This window comes from Cetorhinus maximus, chromosome 16 (genome assembly GCF_964194155.1).
Source record: "Cetorhinus maximus chromosome 16, sCetMax3.hap1.1, whole genome shotgun sequence".
NCBI classification, from domain to species: Eukaryota; Metazoa; Chordata; class Chondrichthyes; order Lamniformes; family Cetorhinidae; genus Cetorhinus; species Cetorhinus maximus.
The window spans coordinates 56259381-56284721 of record NC_135894.1 but is presented as its reverse complement, the minus strand read 5'-3'; the positions used below and the strand labels follow the sequence as shown (position 1 = coordinate 56284721).

The 25341-nt window shown below is 41.8% G+C and overlaps 1 protein-coding gene and 1 long non-coding RNA gene across 4 annotated transcripts in view; one reads left to right on the top strand and one right to left on the bottom strand.

Moving 5' to 3' along the window:
- Nucleotides 1-25341, bottom strand: part of il1rapl1b (interleukin 1 receptor accessory protein-like 1b) — a 1487064-nt gene that overhangs the window by 242724 nt on the left and 1218999 nt on the right. The window lies entirely within an intron of this gene.
- The window catches only part of LOC144691602 (uncharacterized), a 38960-nt gene continuing 20396 nt past the window's right edge, over nucleotides 6778-25341 (top strand). Inside the window, exons 1-2 of the long non-coding RNA XR_013579176.1 lie at nucleotides 6778-6801; nucleotides 6901-6960. This is a non-coding gene — a long non-coding RNA (uncharacterized LOC144691602). The remainder of the gene's footprint in view (nucleotides 6802-6900; nucleotides 6961-25341) is intronic.

Genomic DNA, 25341 nt, shown 5'->3' with positions numbered 1-25341 from the left:
ATACTTTACTGTTAAAGGCTGAAATGAGTTCACTATCATTTTCCAAGGGCAGGATAAAGAACCTATTGAGGCACAGAATAGACCCAGTGTACTTAAAGAACATTATGTAGGTGGTGGGCTAAATTTGTCAAGCCTTTAGAAGGATGTGTGCATAATAGTTTGGGGATAAAGACTTGGCGGGAGATGTAGAATAAAGGGTTAACTCTAACGATAGCTATTGAGCATGTGTGTAAGTAGCTATGTCACAATGTCCTTACCAGCAGTATGCACACATGTTATTTTGGAGCTCTAAGGGGCAGTCATAGTACCCAAAATAATTGGCACAAATTTCAATTTCCCACCTGGGTTTTTTTGGGTGCACTAGCAAGAGTTACCTAGTTATCAAGGTCAATGAAGATGGCCTTAAAGCTGCGAGGCGCAAAGACCTGTTCTTCAATTCTCTGCCCAAAAAGCAGGTCCAACCCACAGCGCTGCAATCTCCACCATGGGTAGGGCAAGGAGGCTGGTCCCGAACCCACCTCAGCCAGAATGGGAATCAAACACCCTACTGTTGGCACCAATCTTTTATCCACACCAGGCCCCCAAGGAGTCTACATGCACTTATACATCCACGTTGTAGCCCAGAGCAATGAATAGTGATGGTAGAGGCTCTAATCTTCTTTCCAACACATGCCTGGCCAGGAATCTCTCCTGCTCTTACTCCCTGCCATTGATATACATTGGAAGGATTTGCAGATTGATACTTAACCTCTCAGTCCACATTATAAACACACCTTCCTTGGCCATCAAGTCCTGGAGTGGAACTTGAACCCGGAGCTTCTGATTCAGAGACAGGGACACTACCCACTGCTCCCACAAAACCTTCTGCAATGAACTTACCTATGAAAATAATCCAAACTATTGAAACTAAAGTATCTCGGATCAAAATAGTAGAAAAGTCCCCCAGCCAAAAAAGATCCCTCTGTCTCTTACCCTGTAACTACAAATTTACAGACTGAAACAGATATTTTGTTCATGAGCCGTGAGCAAACATATAGTTTGTGTATAACATAGAGTGTATAAGTGCATTACAATTTCATATGCGCAGGATACTATGATTAGTGCATCATACTGAGTTAGAAAATTCAGTTAAATATATGAGAGTGAATTCATCTTTGTACATATCCCTCAAATATCATCGCTAATGTAAGTTATTAGAAACTCCTGGGGAGAATTTTCTCCTTGTCGGGCAGGCCGGTCAGGAGCGGGCGTGGGCGGGCGCAAAGCTGATTGCTGCCCGCGATCGGCTATGCGCCGCCATTTTATGTGGGCAGGCCAATTAAGGCAGCTCAGTGCTACCTGTGTGGGTGGGGTGAGGAGGGAGAGTCGGGGCCTGTGCTCTTTCACGCATGCGCATGAAAGAGTGCAGAAATCTCCCTGAGGCAGCTCCGTGCCTCAGGGAGATTAAGTTCAGAATGAAAGTTTTTAATGTAGACAGATAAAAAATTATTTAGACATGTCCCCTCATGTGACAGTTTCCCGTGAGCTGGGATATGTTTATGAAGTGTGGAAAAAAATGTTTATTTAATTATTAAACCCTTCATGAAATCTCATCCCATGGATGAGGTTTCATGAAAAACGTGAAGGCCGCTTGGGCTCTTTGTCTCCCTGCCAACCTTAAGGTTGGATGGGAAATCCTATTAATTATGTAAATTGGTTTTCAAATGGCCTTAACAGGCCTTAGACAGTACAGTGGGCGCGCAGCCGCCTCCGGCGTGTGCCCGCCGAACGGAAGGTTGGAATGATGCGCGGCGACATTAGGACGCACGTCCGATGTCACTGCGTATCATTTTACCCGTCGGCATGCGGGTCCCGCCCCCACACGCCGAAGGGAAAATTCCCCGCCTTGTGTAGAGTTGGTTTAGGAGATTGCACCTCTGAGCCAGAAGGTTCTGGGCTCAAGCTTCACTCCAGGACATCAGCACATAATCTAAGCTGATAATTCTGTGCAATGCTGAAGGAACGCTAAATTGCCAGGATTGCTGTCTTTCAGGTGGGACATTAAACATTGGCACTGTCTGTCTATTCAGGAAGATGTAAGATTCATGTAAGAGCAGTAGATTTTTCTGTGTCCTGAACAATATTTATTGTTCAACCAACAACAGCAAAAACAGAATACTTAGCTAATTATCCCACTGCTGTTTGTGGTACATTGTTGTGTGTTGATTGGCTCCTGTATTTGCCTACAAACCAACAGTGATTACACTTCAAAAATAATTAATTGGCTATGAAGCACTTGAGATGTCCTGAGGGCATTAAAGGAAAGGAAGGGAGGGTGGGTGAAATAGAGAACCAAAATGAGATCTTCTAGCACAGCCAGAAGGCATGGCTGACATACTAAATGATTATTTTGCATCTATAAGATCACAAGAAATAGGAGCAGGAATAGACAACACAACCCCTCGAGCAAGCTCCTCCATACAATATGATCATGGCTCATCTTCTGCCTCATCTGCACTTTTACATCTGCTCCCCATAACTCTTGATTACTTGAGAGACCAAAATATCTGTCTACCCCAGTCTTGAATATACTCAATGATGGAGCATCCACAACCATCTAGGATTGCGAATTACAAAGGTTCACAACCATTTGGGTGAAGAGATTTCTCCTCATTCCAGTCCTAATGATTGTCTTTTTATCCTCTGAGGCTGTGTCCCCATTTTCTAGATTCTTCAGCCAGGAGCAAAAACTTATCAGTGTCTACCTTGTCAAGCACCTTGAGAATATTGTATGCTTCAATGAAATCACCTTTCATTCTTCTAAACTCCAGAGAATATAGACCCAATTTACTCAGCCTCTCATCATAGGACAACCCACAATGTCCAGATCTCAAATTTACTGAACCTTTGCTGCACCACCTCCCAGGCAAGCATATCCTTCCTTATATGGAGACTAAAACTGCGCATAGTACTCCGAGCCTGCCCTCATCAAAATCCTAGATAATTGTAGGAAGACTTCTCTGTCCTTGTACTCCAATCCTCTTGCAATAAAGGCCAACATGTCATTTGCCTTCCGAATTGCTTGCTGCACCTGCATGCTAACTTTCTCTGTTCCTTGTACCAGAAAAAACAAGTATATCTGAACATCAACAGTTAAAAGTTTCACATCTTTTAATAATATTCTGCTTTTCCATTCTTATTACCAAAGTGAATACCTGAACACTTTTTCATATTATACGTCATCTGCCACCTTGTTGCCTATTCAATAAACCTGTCTATATCTCTGTGCAGTTTCTTGTTGCCTTCCTCACAGCTTACATTCACACCTGTCTCCACCAAAGAATAGGACACTGCCAAAATCAAAGTAAAGGAGGAGGTAGTAGAGAAATTTGATAGGATAAAAATAGATAAAGAGGAGGTACTTAAATAGTTGGCAGAGTTCAAAGTAGAAAAGACATTGGGCTCACATAGGTTCATCCCAGTGGTAAGGGAAGTAAGGATGCATATTACTGAGTCATAATCTTCAAATAGTTCTTAGATATGAAAGGGTGGGGTGGTGTCAGTGGACTGGAGGATTGCAAATGTTATAGTGCTGTTTGAAAAAGGGGAGAAGGATAAACCTGGCAAATACAGGCCAGTCAAACTAATGTTGGTGGTGGGGAAACTTTTAGAGACAAAAAGCTGAGACAAAATTAATTAGCACTTGGAAAAAAATGGTTAATAAATGACAGCCAGTATGGATTTGTTAAAGGCCAATCATGTTCGAGTAACTTGATTGAGCTCTTTGCTGAAGTAGCAGAGAGGGTTGAGGTAAGTAGTGTAGTTAATGTCGTGTATATGGACTTTCAAAAGCTATCTGATAAAGTATCATATAATAGATTGATTAACAAAATTGATGAATTAAAAGGGCAGTGGCAGTGTGGATACTATGTTGACAAAGAAGCAGAAATAGAGAAATGTGCTGACTGGCTGTTTTGAAGACTGGAAGGAAGTATATAGTAGTCTCCCCAAGGGTCAATATTAGGACCACAGCTCCTACTAGTATACAGTCATCCCCTGGACATGTGTATACAGAATATAATTTCAAAGTCTGAAGATGACATGCAACTTGGAAATGTAGTAAACAATGATGAGATAGTAAAAGACTTCAGGGGGACATACACTGATGAAAAGGGCAGACACATTGCAGATTATACTGCACACAGGGAATGTGAAGTGATGTATTTTGATAGGGAGGAAAATGGGAGACACAAAAACTAAAGGGTACAATTTTAATAAGGGTGCAGCAACAGAGTGACCTGTACATACACAAATCTTTGAAGGTGCCAGGACAGGTTGAGAAATTTGTTAAAAAGGCATATGAGGTTCTCCCTAACAGCACTGTGGGTGTACATACACCACATGGACTACAGCGGTTCAAGAAGGCAGCTTTTCACCACCTGCACAAAGCCAATCGGGGTGGACAATAAAGCTGGCCTTGCTAGTGATGCTCCCATCCCAAGAACAAGTAAAAAAAAGTAAGGAAGTTAAACCTTTACACTAAACCTTATGCTAAACCTTTATAACACAGTGGCTCAGCCTCAATTTGAGTGTTTCGCCAAGTGTGGCATCAAGGAGCCCTAGCAAAACTGGAGTCAACGGGAATCAGGGGGAAAATTCTCTGCTGGTTGGAGCCATACCGAGAACAAAGGAAGGTGGTTGTGGTTGTTGGAGGTCAATCATCTCAGTTTCAGAATATCACGGCAGGAGTTCATCAGGGTAGTGTCCTATTTTCAGCTGCTTCATCAATGACCTTGCTTCCATCATAAGGTCAGAAGTGGGGATGTTTGCTGATGATTGCACAATGTTCAGCACCATTCGCGACTCCTCAGATGCTGAAGCAGGCCATGTCCAAATGCAGCAAGACCTGGACAATATCCAGGCTTGGGCTGACAAATGGCAAGTAACATTTGCGCCACACAAGTGCCAGGCAATGACCATCTCCAACAAGAGAGAATCTAACCATTGCCCCTTGACATTCAATGGCATTACCATCACTGAATCCCCCACTATCAACATCCTAGGGGGTCACCATTGACCAGAACCTGAACTAGAATAGCCATATAAATACTGTGGGTACAAGAGCAGGTCAGGGGCTAGGAATAGTGCGGCAAGTAACTCACCTCCTGACTCCCAAAGCCTGTTCACCATCTACAAGGCACAAGTCAGGAGTGTGATGAATATTCCCCACTTGCTTGGATGAATGCAGCTCCCACAACACTCAAGAAGCTTGACACCATCCAGGACAAAGCAGCCCGCTTGATTGGCACCACATCCACAAACATTTACTCCCTCCACCACCGATGAACAGTGGCAGCAGTGTGTGCTATCTACAAGATGCACTGCAGAAACTCACCAAGGCTCTTTAGACAGCACCTTCCAAACCCACAGCCGTTACCATCTAGAAGGACAAGGGCAGCAGATTGATGGAAACACCATCACCTGGAAGTTCTGCTCCAAGCCACTCACCGTCCTGACTTGGAAATATATCACGGTTCCTCCACTGTCACTGGGTCAAAATCCTGGTACTCCCACCCTAACGGCACTCTGGGTGTACCTACACCATATGGAATGCAGCAGTTCAAGAAAGCAACTCATCACCACCTTCACAAGGGCAATTAGGGATGGGCAATAAATGCTGGCATAGCCAGTGCTGTCCACATCCCATAAATGAATAGATAACTTTAAAAAATGATGTCTAATTTTGGGCTCCACATAACAGGAAATATATCCTGACCTTGATGGTTGTGCAGAGGAGAATTATTAGAATGGTACGAGGGATACGGACAAGGGACCAGAAAAACTGGGGTTGTTCTCTTCAGATCAAAGGTTAAGGGTAGATTTAATAGAGGTGTTGAAAACAATGAAGGATTTTTATAGAGTTAATAAGGAAAAAATGTTTTCAGCGGCTACAGGATCAGTAACCAGAGGACACAGAACTAAGGTACTTAGCAAAAGAACCAGTGATGAGAGGAGCATAATTTTTTTGCCCAAATTGTTGTTATCTGAAAGGCTGTGAAAAAGCAGGTACAATGTGCTGAATGGCCTCGTTCAGTACAGCTACAATTCTATAAACGCGAGTTCTTTCTCTATCCTTCACATGATGATTTTGAAGTTTATTTCCCTCTCAGTGGACTGATACTTTATAGTGTATTTTATGATGTATGTCTGCAATTTCAGACGCAAAACCCTTTTGATTGACTAACAAATCAAACATTTGCTTCATGATGCTTGTACTCTGCCTTGCTTGCCTGGCAGTACACAAACCGTGCTGTTGTGGTCTGTTCAATGGGGTGATGACCATCAGTTTAGCCTCAAGCTTAGACTCTCTCAAAGGTCAGCCTGGCAGTCAGTTATACTGAAAGCCCAGCTAACAACACCCAACACTCTGAGGAAGTTAGCAGTTGGCAAAAGAAATGTTGCTGTCTGTCCCATTGTTCAGATTTTTAAAATTGTGAATAACAGAGTTATCTAGCATTCGGAAAAATGCATCTGTCACTTTGTGAGCCGAACACAATGTTCCTTCTTCAGTGTCTGAGAATTCCTCTCCTGTTGATTGGAAAGGCTCAGCAACCTGAAAATTAATGGCTGCTGTCATTTTCATAGCCACAGGCAAAGCAGCTGGAATCAAAGATGATCCTTTTAAATTATAATCCAGCATCTTACATACCTTAACTAAACCCTCCCTGGAGACTGAACTTCCATTTACATTGCTTCTTTCATAGGCTAGACGTGACATTTGGACTTACAGACTTATCTCCCTGGTGTACGACCTCCTGGTTAGTTTTTTCTTTTGTCTCCACACCCCTTTTCATTCCCCAAATCGATGCGCAATAAATGAAATGTTGTTTTCTTGTTTTCAAAACCGAAAGCACTTCTCAGTGGACATGGGAGTTGCATTACGTTGACTGAAAACTTGTGAAGTACATTACAGAAGAAACAGTGAGTACAAGGAAAAGCAATACCTTCATAGTAGAAGTTTACCCTGGAGTAATACAAGCGAAGCATCTATTCAGGTAATAATAGAAAATCAAACTCTGGGTAGTCAGGAAACTAGGTTAAAATGTATTCAGCAGTTATGAAAGAGAGTAAGATCAACAATCTAAATTGGTTGCAAGGAAGATGATAACCAGCACTTAAAATCCTAAATTAGGGCTAAATTCTTCAAATCAATACCATAAATATCAATCACTTTCATTTTATAGTTTACAGACAAATGCTTACAAATGCTAAGTATAGATGAGGAAGGTCATAGGCCCATCTAGCTTATCCTTTCATAGAAATCTATGATGTCTCAGACATAGTATCTGATAGCTTCTGGATTTCAGATTTTATTGCCTCCACTACTTCATCTGAAGACAATGCCAGTGTTAATTATATTTTTATGCATAGATGTGGTTCCTGGCATCGGTTTTGAATGTGTCTTTTGCTAGTTTCTAAGTAAGATCCTTCAGTTTAACCCAGTATTCGAGCTGTAGCTAGCCAAAGCACAATACAGCTTCAGCATATTGGCCTTAAATTTAAAATGTATTGATTTGACAACATAGCTCATCACTTTGTTTGCTTTGTTAATTGCTGTGCTACGTGAACAGGACATGATCGTGTTGAATATTCTGTTAATCCCATATCACTTTCAGTTTCGTCTCCAACAACATTGACAGCATGAAGCAGCAATATTCACCACTTATTTTTCCAGTGCGCGGGAACTCACCAAGGCTCCTTAGAAAGCACCTTCCAAACCACGACCGCTATCATCTAGAAGGACAAGGGCAGCAGGTGGGAACACCACCACCTGGAAGTTCCTCTCCAAACCACTTACCACCCTGACTTGGAAATATATTGTCATTCCTTCACTGTCACTGGGTCAAAATCCTGGAACTCTCTTCCTAACAGCACTATGGGTATACCTACACCACACAGACTGCAGTAGTTCAAGAAGGCAGCTCACCACCACCTTCTCAAGGTCAATTAGGAATGGGCAATAAATGATGGTGTGGCCAGTGATGCCCACATCCCATGAATAAATAAAAAAAATCCTTGCACTTCTCTGGATTACTTTTTATCTAAGAGTCTTTCCCACTTTGTTTCCATAATTGCTTGGCTGCTTCAGTGGGCTTTACCACTCCTCACCCTGCATCCAATTTGAGTATCATTGTAACAATTTATAATGTGCTTTTGAAATAGGTTTTTTAGCTGAATGAAAAAAATACAAAATTTTAGGGAAGTGCAGCAGATAAGCCCATTAGGGTTTGAGCAGGTGCAATTGGTGGCCTGTTGGCTTGAAACTCAAGCCACTGTAACCTCAATGGGTCTCACCTTTACAAGAGAAACAGAACAATGCATCACTCACTCATCACTGCTAAAATCTGATATTTTTTAAACCAGCGTGAAACCCAATGTTATGTTTAATTTATGATTGGTGGAAAAAAAAATTCCGAATGAGCTGAATTTTCCCAGGAACCACTTTTTTTTCCCCACTGTCTCTCAGAACATCTCTTACAAAAGGCTTTGCAAGTGCTCTGTGTTTCTATGCAACCTTTCCCCATTATAGTTTACCAACTCCTTGTCTTGGAACAATCCAATAATCCAACTCACCATTGATCAATAACACAGGAAACGTGCGTAGTTCATCACACTAAGAGTCAATTATCGACCAATTAAGAACTGAAGATGGCTCAGTGGATATACTCACTGTTCAGTGTAGAACTGAATAGGCTTGATCCTTGTTCTGTGTTGAGTTAATTAATCTGAGCCAAAATGGCAGATTGGGCACAACAATTGGCCATGGTACTGATAAAGAAGGGAAGGTGGGACAAAATCAGCCAGGGCTGCAGCTCCTGATCGTTCTCCAGTAATGATCCCTGCTGGAGATTTGCATGAACATCATAAAAGCACAGGATCGAGCTTCGCTTTGACAGCCTCTGTAGTCAAATAACCTGTTAAGACTGTATTGATGGCCACATGCAAAATGGAATTCAAAACAAGACTCCAGAGGGTTGTTCCCGCCTGGAAGTGTAATCTAGCAAAAACCAACATCTTCAGTAGAGAAGAGAAAGGGCAAGAAACAACAGGAGCAATACTTTGTAGCTCCATGCTCCATTCCACAAGGCCAGAAATAAAAAATCACTTCATAGTTTCAACAAATCTCTTGAACTATTAATGACACAATGGATTTACTTCAGAAAAAAAACATAATTATCCTTAACAGCATTTGATGAATAATCAAACATCATTATCTTGAGTACAAAAAAAACCAAGCCCAGCCAAGGTGGTAACAAACTCATTCATTTTAATTACTCTTATAAGTGAAGTCAGTTGTTCACTCATGACTGCTGTCTGACAGAGTGTTATTAAAATGCAATTTCTGCGTTCACATGTAAATAACCCCAAGCAACAATTAAGAATCTGTTGATGAAAGGAGCTTGTAATTGCACTATTAACATCACAACTTTCACACATTTCAGAACCAGGAGGCACTGGTTAAAAATGAAAATCCCTTCAACTATCAGCAAAATATACTCATTTGCATAGTACTGCTTCACCCAACTTGATACTTTCCCACAAAATTGAGTTACAAATCATCAACATGAACACAGTGGGAGGCATATGTTCTTTGTTTCACCTCTGAGTTAATAACTGCTCACCCTGTCAATCATAGTAACATATTCCACTGTAGCGATTTTAAACAACTGCATAGTAAGGCTGTAAAATGTAGGGTGTGAGAAGGATGTTTATAGGTAAAGGGTTAAACAACTTTCTCTAACATTGGAATTACTGCATGTGCAAACACAGGAGCAGTTGATCATTAGACAATGTTAGACTTGCTGAGCTCACCATGTTGAAATGTCAAATTGCTGTACCAAAGGCTCCTGATCTCCACCATTTCACAGTGGAGAGCCATCGAGTGGACAAGAATATTAGTTTGCTGGAAAATCAGTTCTATAGGTAGCTTAACAGGCTGTCCACAAAGAAACTTCAGACTTCGACCGAGAAGATAAAACTGATGCTGATCACCATTCAAAAGCAACCCCTCAGCCTCGGCTGTTACCTTTACACCCACCAATTCTGCCACTCTCACTGATCTCCACTGCTACACTCCCCGATCCCAGCCACTGCTAATATTCTGCCTGATCACCTCACTCTCCAGATTAGATGTTAAACAGGTGCCTAAGTCTACAATATGACAAGTAGGATGTGCCCACCATATCAATAAAGGCAAAAAACTAGAAGTGTCTGAAATTGGCATTAGACCCATTGCATATACGAACAATGGGCAAGATGGCATCAAAGTTAAATGCAACTATTTAATTGCAACTACCCAAGGAATACCATCCATAAAAAACAAAGGATGATTGGTAGTACTGAGGTCTCTGAACTGACACAGCATCTGAACGTCATCGCTAACCCAAATTGTTAACTGTATTTTAGAAAATTGCAAATATGTTTTCTTCCCATTGACAATATCAACAATTTTTAGTTCTCGTGTTCTTGAGGAAGTTGACTTTTCTGAATAGGTGGTTCAGAATGCAAAGGAATAAACATGACACAAGGGAGCTGTTTCTCTCACCTCTGGGATCTGAATATGAAACTATTTCAAGCAGATGCAATGTGGCCTCTTTCTCAACAATTGCTATGGGCTTTACAGTAAATGAATAAGTTTAGACAACATCAAGCCAGTACCCAGTAGAGACAGTCTGTAGTACACAATGGACCGTTAGCAGAATTATATAGGGAGGCAATAAAAATTAGTGTAGGAAATAAAAACATGGTAAAGTTACATCAGGGAATGTTCATTATATATTGGCACTGATGCATAAGTGCCAATTTTAACCGCCAGCGTCAAACGAGAATAGGGCATGCAGAGGGTTGTTATCGGCAGTATGGTACTCACCTCATCCATTCTGAACTCCTACCCCGTGCCATTTTAACATGCTGTTTAGGGTAGTTGGAGGCACTCAACTCAGGCAAGCGAAGTGCAAAAATCCAGGCCTGATGATGTAATTCAGACTCTACAAAAACTTCGCACCCAGTTGTATGTTTATTATGCCCACCTGTTAGGAGGGTATTTTTAAGCTAGTGAATGTTGACATTGGAAGTTTTGTGGTAGAAACATAGAAAATAGAAGCAGGAGTAGGTCATTCAGCCCTTCGAGGCTGCTCCGCCATTCAATGTGATCATGGCAGATCCTCTATCTCAACACCATACTCCCGCGCTCTTCCCATACCCCTTAGAATCTAGGGATCTATTTCCTTCTTAAATATATTTAGTGACTTGGCCTCCACAGCCTCCTGAGGTAGAGAATTCCACAGGTTCACCACCCTCTGAGTGAAGAAGTTTCTTCTCATCTTAGTCCTAAATGGCCTACCCCGTATCCTGAGATTGTGACCCCTTGTTCTAGAACTCCCCCAGCCAGAGGAAACATCATCCCTGCACCCAGTCTGTCCAGCCCTGTCAGAATTTTATACATTTCAATGAGAATCCCTTTCATTTTCCTAAACTCTGGTGAACACAGGCCTAGTTGGCCCTCATACGACAATCCTGCCATCCTAGAAATCAGTCTGGTGAACCTTCGCTGCACTTCCTTTGTGGCAAATATATCCTTTCTTAAGTAAGGAGACCAAAACTGCACACAAGACTCCAGGTGTGGTCTCACTAAGGCCCTGTACAGCTGCAGTAAGACATCCTTGCTCCTGTACTCAAGTCCTCCTGCAATGAAGGCCAACATAGCATTTACCTTCTTAAATGATTGCTGCACCTACATGCTTGCTTTCAGTGTTGATGTACAAAGGGACCCCAGGGTCCCTTTGCACATCAACATTTCCCAATCTATCACCATTTAAGTAATACTCTGCTAACCTTTTTTCCTACTAAAGTGGATAACTTCACACTTATACACATTATACTGCACCTGCCATGTATTTGCCCACTCATGTCGTGAGTAGTGTCCCTACCTCGGAGCCAGAAAGTTTGGGTACAAATACCACTTGGGGACTTGATGGCCATGGAAAGTGCGTTCATAATATGGCCAAACAGGTTAATTATCTACCTGCAAATCCTTCCAATACATCTATGGCTGATAGTAAGAGCAGGACGGTCTTCTGGTCAGTCAGAACCTGCAGAAGGCAATGGCAAACCACTGCAGTACCTTGCCAAGCATAACCATGGATCGACATGTGGAAGTCCCATGTTTGCCTATGCCCTCTTCGAGCATAGTACCTGAAGAGAGAGAGAATATTGACGATTCTGCATCACAGGTTTTATTTCTTTGCTCCTAGTGACTTACATGTACCTAGAAATGAAAATTTTGTATTGAACATGAATGTTTTGGAAGCTCAGTTGCTTCTGGGACTTCTGCGAACTTACCAAAGTTCATGAAGTTAAAGAGAGGTCCTTCATTTCACATGCCTGGCGATTGCTTATGACATGTGAGGTACATTTAGGGCCCCTGGTGAACCCAACAGGATAAGAATCTCAGGAGGGGAAAACCAACTGCAGGAGGGGAAAGGTTGCCAGGGACCCTTTGAAATTAAGTTTCAGCTGCCTATTGGCCTAACGGCTGAAATAATCCCACCTTGGAAAATATCTTTGGGGCCAAAGTCATGTCCAAGGTCTGAATTCCTAAGATGGGCCCAATGGGCCATTCTTGAGGTGGTACATCTCCTCCTTCTGGAAAGGCAGCCCTGTTTCCCAAATGGGAATAGAACAAGGATATTCTCCTGTGCCTCATCCTGCCACGTCCTGTGTCACTGGCATCGCAAGGAGTGGCTGAAGCCTTAGCACTTTACAAGGCCTCATAGGAAATCCAGATTAGATCTGGGGAACAGCAAATCTCAATTGCATCCTATATATCAGCTCTTCTGCTACATCCTGCTGGGGCAGAATATTACAGGAAGCAAAGTCAGCGTGGAGCCAACCTGCTCCATGCCAGCCTGTCCCACAGCCATGACCCGCTGCGGAGAGGCTAATTTGGGGCAATATGGGACTTCCGCCCCTCCTCAATGGGGAGGAAGTCCCGGCAGCACCAAAAGCGCGTTAGTGGGCACTGCCAGTATTGCAACCAGGAGCAAGAAGCCCATGGAGCCTAGAGCCAAATAAGTCCACAATCTAGGGCAGGCAGCATTTAAACAGTGTACGGAGGGAGATGTTTTATGGAGCAGGCAGGTAGGAAGAAAGGTGGGGTACTACCTTAGGGAGGTGGAGGGCTGTCCCCCTAATCTGCAATGAGCAGCCTGAAGATAGCATGCCCGCTTCCTTCCCAATTGACCCTTGAATATTTATTTAAATACGGTGGCCAGGCTGCCAATTTTGGCACCTGTATAATGGGGGTAAGCTCGGGGGTGGATGGGAAGGTGGTCGGGTGGGAAGCTGCCCTATTTTATGTGTCCGTCTCACCCCCTGCCAAAAAAATGCTCTAAAATGCAGCCCCTAGAGATGAAGCTGGGGCTTGCTAGAAGGATTTTCATGTTTTTGGCACCAAAATATTTAGGAAATTTTAGAAGCTCCTTCCCCTCTTATTGTGTTATGCACATAAACACACACTCACACTCACACACATATTATATAAGTATGTCTGTTTGTGTGTGTGTATATATATATATATTTTCTTGGACTCTGAGTATAGATTGCATTCCTTGGGGTTTCTATGGAGGTTTATCAAAACAATTGGAAAAAGGATTTCAGTCCAGCAATAGACTGATCACTTGTATGGCAACTGATATTGTTGTCATAAACAACCTTTGAGTCAGCTAGAAAGTGTCAGAAGAGATTACAAGTGCAGTGAAATAGGAAGACTTCATGTTCCCTTTTATTCCCCAATGACGCATGATGTAAAACAAGAGTGACCTGCCACTTGAAAATAACTGCGTAAATAACATCAAAATACAAATATCTGCCAAAGGTATGCACTTTCAACAGTGATTTATTGCAGTTGTCTAATGTAAATTCAAATTAGGATAACATTCTGAACATGAATATTTTTTCCTTATATACATTTCACCATAAAGAGCAAATGGATATTCGCTTTCTGTACCTGTAGTTACACAACACAAAAATTAACATTTAAATTGAATAATGTTCAATTTACAAATCATCCTCAGCTTGGTCCTTCAGCATAATACTTATATACATGTGGTCATTACTGCTGTTCAATGTGTGATAGGAGTTTGAACCCTCACATTGCTGGGTGGAAAAGTTCATATTCTACTTATAGCTCAGGGCTACAGTGAAGTGAACTGTGTGTGATAATTTCTGTAGCTTTATTACACATTAGGTCAGAGCACAAAGCAATCCCATCAGCATACCAAACACAATTTACAAAAAGAGAAATTTACCACAAGAATTGAAAAAGGGTAGGCAAAATAATTGGGGTTTCTTTGGGCCAACAGGACTCGCTACCTCAGCAGTTGGAGAGCCGGTAGGGAACCCCCATCAGTTCCTCAATCACAGGAAGGCCTGATGGAATCAACTGCCTTTTGGCTGCTGTAAGGCTTTCCCTGCAATTGAGGTCTCCAGCAGCAGCAGTCCCGCCTGTTAAGAGCTACCGGCCAATCAGAGGCCGGTAGCTCCTCATGCCACCAGCACCAGCTAGTGGCTGCTGGTGGCGCTGCAACCGCCCGAGGATCAGGATTGCGGAAAGGCCACAGGCGAGTGAAGGCAGGATGGGCGTTGCAACGTTGGGAATGTGAGAGGAGGTGGGTTGAGGGTAAAAGCTTGATGTCGGGTCCCTCAATTGGGGACAAAGTGCTTGATAGCAAAGGAGGTCGCTGACAAACCCAACAGGTTTTGCTGGGTAGCCTTCTCCGGATGCAAGAGACCCTTGTGGCCTCCATTTAATCTCTGAACTACCACTAAATTGCAGTGGGCTCAGGGGCAATGGGTGTCAATCAGGCTCATTACCCCTGAGCCACCGCAATTTAGTGGTAGCTCATTAATGAATCTAATTGACATCCCACCGGCCGTGGCCGTAAATCCTGCACCAGTTTCTTCCACCCCCTGACTTAATCAGGGCAGGATTCCCCTGCTGCTGGGAGACTGATGTGGGGCCTCTCCATGATTAAGTAGGCACACACTCAAAGGTTCCTGACACAACAGGCTGCACAAAATCTGGCCCAATAGTTATTTAGCTATCTCCAAAACTAGGAAACTGAATTAATTCATTCAGTTAATATAAAAGACTAAACAAAACTACATTTCAGGGGAACACCTCCACACCCCTGCACTCATGTATATAATTGGAGACAACAGACCAGTATGATAGTGTACCTAATTTTGTGCGGTTCAGGACCAATTCTGGCACCACTAAAAGCCATTCTTAAGTCAAAAATCTTATTGTAGTTAGAACTCTTATGCCAGGAGAGCAAACATTTTGAATTGACGGTCTTTTGACATCCATAAATGAAGAAGATTTGGCAATTGCACTGATATGAAACTAGGAGGTAAATTTCTATGTGAGTTCTCCTCTTCACCCACCATAACTTTGACAGAATAGCCATAGAAATCTCATAAAAATGGCGCAAGGAACCCTCCCACTGTTTTCCTGGGATTCCTGTACATCTTCTGCCAGTCATGGTACATGAGCAGCAGAACCCGACTTATAATTCTCCCATCGCCCCTCCCTCCCCACCAACTGCCAAGCAATTGCAAGCATGCCATACCAAGGAAGACAAGTGTCCAAGAGTACAATGCAGAATGTAAGGTTGGGTGGATGTTCTGGAACTTTATTTAACTCCTTTTAAAGTTCTGCTGGTGGAGAGAGAAAAGCTCGAAAAGACCCTAAAGATTTGTTTGAGTCTGAGATAAGAGTAACTTATACATCGCTCTTGCACAGTGTTCTTGTACAGAGCTCTACAATTTCTGAGAGAGGCATCTGCAGCCTGGCCCTCAAGGCCCACAGCTCCACACGGTTGCCCACTCTTGCAATCCGAAGTGTGCTCACCGTAAGCTCAGCAGCATTCCATCTCCCAAACTGTAGTCATTGGTGATGCGCTTCATGGGAACACCAGGATAGAGAAACAAACACAGGATGACCACAAAGCGGGGTTGGACAAGGGTGAGTCTTACTTACTCCTATTAAATATTCTACACAAATGGAATTGATTTGCTGAAGTTTTGGGGGGGTTCTGCATTTGTTGTTAACCTTTGTAGTGAAGGGAGTGCAAGATCCATAAAGTTGACCCGAATGAAGCCAGTCAGATACTGACGGTAAGGACGGCGGTGATAAAGATTATATCACTGTTTGGCTATTGAGGACGGGAGGGATGGTTCACACGAAGCACTCTAGGAAAAATGGCTTCCTGGCTGCTAGGGACAATGTGATCGATCTTTCTCCAGCTGTTCACTCTTTTGCATTGCTGTTCTTCTTCCTCCTGCTCTTCTTACATTTTTGCTTCCCAGGTGATGTTAAAGGCTTCTCCCTCTATATTGCAAACTTTTCAGCACGCAAGCACATCTGGAAATATGGTCGAGGGTTAAGTACCGAACTCCTCCTGCACATTCAAGACAGTAGAAGCACTTCTCGAGCAGCTGATGGTTTGTTCAATGATATTGCTAGAAGCAGCTTGATTATTATTGCAGGGAACCTCTGCCATTATGCCAGAGTTCCTGACAGACGTCAGAAGATTGCTGCAGGATGAATGCATCGTGACTGCTGCCAGGAATCAACACATTTTCTGCCTGTGGTCATAATAAAGCCGGGCATAAAGGAAAATAAATCCCTTAGAAAGAAGTCAATGGTGCAGTATATGGCACAATGGCAAGCCTGTAAAATGCCCTCTTATCCTGTATCATTCTGCCTGTTTGGAAAGAGAGCTAAGTTCCTCCTGTTGTAGAGAGCCTCTATATCTCGAATACAATGATGCATAACAAACTTGGAGATGTCGCTGATGTGCCTACTGTTGGCATAAGGACCACGGTGACCTTAACAGCCCCAGACAGTATGGTCTATGGCCTGGTTCTGAGGCCCAAGTTGTGGCTGCAGCAGGTGATTGGGCTTGGTGGCAGCCTCCTCGGTGAAGAACAGGCACTTAACACATCGCTCCTCAGTGAAGTTAAGGTCGGAGAGGTGCTCTGTGAAAACCTGCTGTCGGTATGGTCTCCTGCTCAGGGCCCTCCTTCGACCTCTTCTCCTGCCCTCTCTTGTCTCCTTCATTGCTCCCCTTCCTTCTCCAGCCCCAAAAGCAGGTTTACCAGTCCACCCATGACTGGAATAAAACTGTATTCAAAGCAAACAAAAGCAGTCCAGCACCAGCAAATCTGTGTTAATAAATGTCACAACTCAGTTGTGAAGAAAGTAGGCCCCCAAAAGACCAAAAAGTTAACGAGCAGCCTAAAAGAACAAATAGATTAAATGAAAATGCACCCTTTAATCTGCAGTGCTGCAGTCCTTGCTAACTGTTAGCACTGTGATTTGCTTGTCCAGCTTATCACTTGTCGAGTCAAGCAGGCCAATTTCACAAGAGGATCTTACAACCAATATAGTCTATCACTGCTGGAACATTATTCAGGAACTAAAACTAGCCAACGTTTCACTTTCCTGGCCTGAGACCAATGCTGACTCCTCTCCCACCGAAGCTCCTCCAAATTGAGAGTGGCTAATTCACTAGACACCAGGTATTTAACATGGCACATTCTACCAGTTCTTCACATTTATCCATAAAGACTGATAGGTGGGGAGGGTTTTGTGTGACAGTTATGTAATGTGGCTAATAATTGTCACTCATGTCAAGAGTCTAAATAGCCAATTCATTACATTATTTTGATTTCCAAATTCCTAGCCATGATTATTCAACTGAGAAAGTGTAAAATGTAGAGCCACAGATACGTCCACAGCTCCAATATCATGCTTTCTTAGTGGATTTTTCATTCCGCAGGGCATGTGAAAACCACACCAGTTGCAGACTCATGAAATTCATCAGATATAACATCAAGTTAGTGTGTTACAACTTAAATCTGCTCCTGTAAAGGTGCAAAGAGGCAACCAGGCTGACAATTTCTTAAGCTGCTGGCCAGAATTCTTATAACCTGCTTGCAAGCTATATCAGGAACTGGATCACCTAATAAAATGCAGTTTGTCTTTTGGAGGCTGTGGGAGATTCTCTCTGCTAAAGAAGGATACATATTGCAGTTGGGGGCAAGATAAAAAAGTAGATAATATAGCTACATGTGTCTAGAGTTTTATGTTACTGCTATGTTAACCCATAATTAACAATTGTGTTAAATAATTTGCTGCAGTTTCAGTTACACCAAACCCTTTCAAAGAGAATGGAAAATAAATCAGGGATAATCCTAGAAATCTGTAAATTCTACATGAACAAGAAGAAAAGTTAAAACAAAAACCCCAGATAAAACAGCTATTAAGGATCATGCCCTAGATATTTAGGATAGTCAATCCCCTGTTAAAGGTTTTTCAGATTGTTATGTTTTGGGACTGTCTTTAATTCATGTTAAAATGAAAGGTGTCATTTGACCTGTTCTGAAGTCTGCCTGACAATAAGCCTGGCGGCTTGGTTATTTCAGATTAAAGGCGACCTAGATTGTTTTACTGGGAAGGAGGTACAAGGTGTTTATACTTGGAGATAATAGCAGCAGCCTGTCTGCTAACAGTGGATACACTAAGTCTCAGAAAAGTGTTGAGAATGTTGGGTGCAAACAGTTGTGCTTTAAACTGTCCATTTACTTCCAAGGTAAAAGAGAGTTGAGGTCTCAAGAATAGCTACTCAGAATTTCTACCTGGATACAAAGCCCATGTGATTCACATTGCTATCGAGATGGGCTTTCAGAGGAGAAGGGTTTTTAAGCTATCCCTGAAAACTCACAGGGCAGAACTTTATGGACCTTAGACCTCATTAAATGAGGCCAGTATTGTGGGGCGGGGTTGAGGGGGGTGGGTAGCAGAGATCAGGCCACTGCTATTGCCTGAGTGGCCAGCCATTGGGTAAAATGAAGGGTTGTGAGCCTTTGGTTGTTTGCGGGGTGGCGGGGGGCATTGGCGGCAGGGTGAATGAAAGTGAAGAAATTGGGGGGGTGCGGGGGTGTTGGGTAGAAGGAGCAGGGAAATCAGGGGTCAGGACCAGGACATGCAGGTCCATTGTGGAGGCATCTCGGGGCCAGAGAGGTCAGGAGTTGCAGCAATCAGGATAGTGGATTAAATTAAGTGGCCTGAGCTTTTGTTTTGCAGGTGATCTTTACTATTTTTTTTTTCTGAGACTCCCTAGGCTAACCTGAAGGGGACCTGAAGGCAAGGTTTTTATTGGCATATGATACCCCCTTCAGGCAAGGTAACGCCTCATTTAATTTTAGCCAATTCAGTGGGCAGTGCCCTTCCTGACAATCAAACATATTATATTGCAAATCTGTATAGTTCCAATTACAATGTGATTGAGCTCCTCTTCTGCACTGACCACAACTGGGAGCCTTTAACTTTGTGATTGACCAGGAAATTAAAGAGCTCCTGGCCTTCGTTTTGTTTCTTTTTAGTTCCGAGCAAAGAACTTCTCTGTAATAAGGCAATCCAGAGAATTCTAAATTCTTTGGTAAGATACCTGTGGATTGTAATAATGAATAATAGTCATATGAGGTTTGACTCCAGGGAAAACTAATTAAATGGGCTTGGATGGAGACAACTCTTGTGTGATTCATACAGTTGAAATAGTTAAAGAAAGTTTCGATATAATATAGAACTTGTACTATATTCATTCTTGTAGATGGTGGTCTGTAGAGAGGCAGCTTGTGATATGACATGTGGGTGGGAGCCCTAAGGTTCAAAGATGTGAGTGCCTTTCTCAAACCAATTCGCTTTCTGAATATGTAATTAATTAATTGTGCCAGTAATTAATTTTGGAGTTATTATCAAAGATGCTGGGTACTTTGCTAAATCATCAATTATCTTAAGTTCACTGCACAAGAACACAAGCAATATTCTGTCATGATTTTAAAATTAAAATTGCTGGCAAATGGAAGAATTGAAAGCATGCTGTGCTGTATTACCAGAAAATACGTAAACCTGTTTGAAGAGAACATTTATTTATTTAAAGAGATGGGGAACAATTTCCAGTTAAATATTGCTGAAACGAGTGCCATGTTGCTGAAGCTTTTCACCTTGCACTCAACAGGACAAAGAAAAGAAAAGAATGCCAAATTTCTTGGCAAAGCCTCAACTAATCAGCACCATTTTCTCCTGTAGTATAAATCTTAGATATCATTTGAAATTTGGCACTCTTTTTGTGGTTAAGCAAAGCCTTGATATTAAAATTTTCATCCTTATTTTCAACTCCTTCCAGGGTCTCGTCTTCCCTACCTCTGTAAACTCCTCCAGTCCCACAACCACCCAAGATCTTTGCACTAATCAAATTCTGGCCTCTTGAGCATCCTCAATTTTAATTGCTGCACCATTGCTGGCCTTCAGTTGCCAAGGTCCCAAGCTCAGGAATGCATTCCATAAACCTCTCAACCTCACTTTCCTCTTTTAAGATGCTCCTTCAAATCTACCCCTTTGGCCAAGCTTTTGGCCATTTGCCCTAATATCTCTTTAAGTGGCTGGGCATCCAATTTTGCTTTGTAATGCTTCCATGAAGAGCCTTGGAACATTTTATCACATTCAAGATGCTATATGAATACAAGTTGTTGTTGTTCTATGTTGCAGCCCTGTCATAGCCTTCAGAAAATGTGTTCCATAAATTGGATAAACAACAGGTAATCTCTTCATCTCTTAAAAAATAAACACTTTCCAATAGCTCTGCTAAATGAGTCACCAATTTAGCTTTAATTTAATTTATACCTCTGACACTTAAGAAATTCATTTTTTAAATGGTGTAAAAAAGATAGATAATGGAAATGGTAAGTTGAGGATGATTGACAGATTGACAGGTAAAAGTTCTTGAATCAATAGTAGTCTCTTCAATGACCTTAGCAAAAAATAGACTCAAGGTAAAACTGATGTAATGTCAAAAGAAAATGTTAACAGATATATTGTTCAGATTAGTACTCTGAGAAGTGGAGCAAGCATAACTTCAAAAAATTGAGTAAAAATTGTGATGCAAATCTGAATTTGTAAAATGATGAACTAGTGCCAAATTCCGCAGTTGCAGCCAAAATGAAAAGTAACTAGTTTGCTCCAGTTTAAACCTAGAGTCAGGGGGCCAAGAATTCACTGCCCATGAATAGGGATTTTCATCTTCCCAAGGCCAATATGGTAGGATGGTGCCAGTGCTGAACTCATCTGAGTTTTGTGGATCAGTGGGAGGGGAACGCATTTGCATGGAAGCAGCAAGTGCTGACACCACTACAAGTACATCTTGTGTACCAAACTGTCTCATACGGCCAGAAACTCTGGTGCCCACAGCCACAGTTGTGCCAGTCTCCCTTGTCAGAAATCCCATTCTCAGCCTCCTGTGTAAAAAGATTGATCCTAATTTTTAAAACAAAATTACCATAGGTTGTAGCAAATAAATCGACCTGGCCATAAGATGACCCCATTTTCTTTGGCGCCAAAATGCATGTTCAGGTCAATACTCACTGTATAAATCGACCTACCCATTTTTCAGCTAATAAATGCATTTTTAGGGCTATACTCACATTGGGAGTCAGCCTCAATTTTGCAAGTGAGAAATATATGTTTAGGGTTATACTCACCTTATAAGTTGGCGCATGGGATCAAGCCAGCGATACGGGCTGTGTTGCCAAGAGGATGTGTGGGAGTTTTAGACCCACACAGAGCAGACCACTCATTGCGACTGATGAATAGAAATGGGTCCTCCTGCAAAAAGGATGAAGTATGAAGCAGATTTCAAGCTAAAAGTTCACATTTGTTCACTCGTCAAATAACTGTGCTGCAGCGAAGGAATTTGGTGTTAGTGAAAAAATGGTGCGAGAATGGAAGAAGAAGGAATCCGCCCTGAAGAAGATGCTCAAGACCAAATGAGCCTTGAGAACTGGCACCAGCCACTGGCCTGATCTTGAGGAGCATGTATCAGAACGGGTCCTCGAAAATCATCATAACGATTTCAGTGTCACCAGAAATGCAATGCGTACATACGCGCTTAAGTGGGTCAAATTAAACCCAGAGTCCAACAAAGATTTCAGAGAAACAGCTAGTTGATGTGACTGTTTTATGGAATGAAAATGTCTAGTGTTGCAACAGAAGACCAAGATCACTCAGAGACTACCAAAAGACCTCAATGCTAAAATTACCAGTTTCCCGCAGTTCATCATCAGGCAGCAGTAAAAACATGAGTACCCATTATGTCACATCGGCAACATGGATGAAGCGCCCATAAATTTTGATATGACCAGCAACCGAACTGATAAGTGGAAAGGTTTGAAACAGTTCCAGTGGAAACCACGGGACATGAGAAGGCAACATTCACCGCAGTACGAAACTGCATGGCTGACAGAACAAAGTTAAAGCCTATGGTAATTTTGAAATGTAAAAACATGTCGAAAATCAGGTTCCCTGCAGGAGATTTAGTGCCGTGTCCATGACAACAGTTATGGATCGATAATGTGTGGAATAAGCAATTTGGTGGCTCACACAAAGAATGCATTTTTTTAGTGTGAGATATGTTCAAATCCCAGATAACCAATGAGATCAAGAGGAACCTGTTGCAGTTATACCAGAGGGTCTAAAATCCATAGTTCAACCTTTGGATGTGTGCCTCAGCAAGCCATTCAAGGATCATGTTCGTGCTGAATGGAATAAGTGAATGGTTGAGAGAAAAAGCCTTCACAATGAGTGGAAACACGTGTGCTGCCCTGCTGGGTGTTTTGTGCGGGTTTTGTCATCAAACCATGGGATGGTATTAATGCACAAACGATCATCAGCTCATTCAAAAAAATTCGGAATATTCAATTCAACTGATGGAGAGGAAGATGATTTGTTATGGGGGGATGATTCTGAAACTTAAAGCGCCAAATCTGATCTACAGTGGGATCCTTATGATAATGCCAAAGTGATTCAGGGCGAACTCAATGAACTCTGCATCAGATGCCAGAAAACAATGAAGTTGACGGTTTTTAAAATGTTACAGTTGTGGTTCAAACAATCCTCGTAGAGTTAATCCATGAACTAAAATGCGTCACATTGTTTTAATTTGAATTACTGGTGTTTTTTTTTCTCATTTCCAAATGGTGACCATCCACCTCAATATCGACAGTTCATGTTTTATACATGGCGTATCAGTCGACCCCTGTTCCTGGAAAGATTTTTTGGGGCTTCAAATGTCAACTTATACACCATTATCTACAATAATTGCTTGTCTTTGGTGGACCATTCCATTTCCCTGGAGAACCATACATGGCCTTCTAAAGGTTATTACAGTTCCAGTCACAGGCCAGGGCTGGGATTTTCTGGTCCTGTCGTGGCGGGGCCTGCCGCGGGCGATTCGACAGCCCAGCCAAAAGTCTACTGACTTTCGGCGGGGGACTGGACGATCCCACCCCAGGTGTTCTGTAGGCTGGGAAAGCGGAAATCCTGATTCTGCTCCCACCCTCTCTGACATCAGGAGTTCAGGAAAGTTAGCCCCAGGGAGTTTAAAAAGTGGAAGATTTTAAATGGTCATGCAACAAAATGAGGGAAACAACTAATGGGAGTGCTCTGTATGCCATCCTTTCCCTTTGGCAGGGCTATTACAGCAGAAGAGCTGGAACAGAGGGCAGTACAAGAGTTCAGAGGGTGTAGAAGGCATATAACACACACTCCCTTTAACAGCAGATGGACCACATTACAAACTACTAATCGGTTTCTTTTTTGTATTATGCTGCATTTAAGGGAAAGCTAGATAAGTGCATGGGAGGAAAAAGGAATAGATTGATTTGCTGATAGGGTTTGATGAAGTAGGGTCGGGGGAGGTTTGTGCGGAGCCTATGCACCAGCCTAGACCAGTTGGTGAATATTTATTTCTGTGCAGTAAATTCTATGTAATGACATAACACACTTCAAAACTGCTTACTAGTTTCAAGCTTAGAGTTCTCAAAGTTTCATTAATTCACAAGAAAAACTATTTTTTTCCTTTTGCGTGTATCAGGCCCCTTGTTACTAAAGCTGTTTAGCAGAAAGGCAGACTCAAAGTTGAGCTAAGCCACACACTTAAGGTTTCCACATCTAATATTTACTGAAAAACATTGCCCCTGTGAGACACCACACTTCAGTCAAATGTAACCAGTTGGGTTTACTCCAACTTTTAAATTATCTATTATTTCACAGGAATAGAATGATGCAAACCAGTAAATATTCTTTCAATATTTCAGTACTCAAAGAAAGTAAAAACTTTCAAATTTGTATTTCACTTTTTTGATTCTTTGTTGGTAAGTCCATAAAAGAGCATCAATAATTTATTTTATGTTAATAGATCTAAGCTGTTAATATCAAAAAATCTTTAACAAAAATAATTTTTAATAAGCACAAACCACATTTTCAGTATGAAGATCAATTTCACAGCACTTTCAGAACACAAGTCTCACAGCTTCTCTGCAAAGGAGGACACGGAGACATGAAACAGTAATTAATGCAGTTAAAACAAACAATTCCAGCAAATCCTGATTTCACAAACTCCATACTTGCTGGTGGACATTCAGTTAGCAAAGTCAAATCTTCATCAGTGATCATCACGCCTTTGCAATACTTAATGTCAAATTCCATGAAGCATCTCTTAATTTCTACCATTTTGAGAGATTGAATAATCCCAAAAGTGAAAAAGGTAATTAAAATTAAATATTTATTCAAAATGTAATAAGAATTTCATAATTATAAATCATCGGCCTCACCAAATAAGTCTGCCACAATATCATAGACTATTAAAGTTCCCAATTACCATACAGACTATAAGGTTTTTTATAATCAGTTTCCTTTTTTCCCTTTAAGCCATCCTTTCCTTCCATCATTTAATTTAACTGAATCACATATGTTCTCTTTTCCTCACCCTTTTAGCTGTTGATTATATTATTTTCTTTATAATATTAATTGATTGTCAAACTCCTTTTAAACCCAGCCTTCCTATACTAGCTGGACATCCATAGAATTTAGATTTTTTTGAAATTGGTCTTTTATTCTGTATATAAAAGCTATTAACATCTGTTTCGGCAGATCTGTTTTGTGCAGGACACAAAAAATATAATGTGATATGTAAAGTTTGAAATGCATTGATAAAGTCGTGACAGGAAAGAAGTGTGGGTCTTAGTGGAAAATAAATTCTTATTGGGTGAAAAAGGTTATACGATTTATACCTCTTATGGTGCTTTGTGAATAAACGGTTCTTAATTTTGTTCAAATATATTGATTATTCCTTCACTCCAGTAGTATGTATATGAAAGGGATTAGTTCCAGCTAGGTGA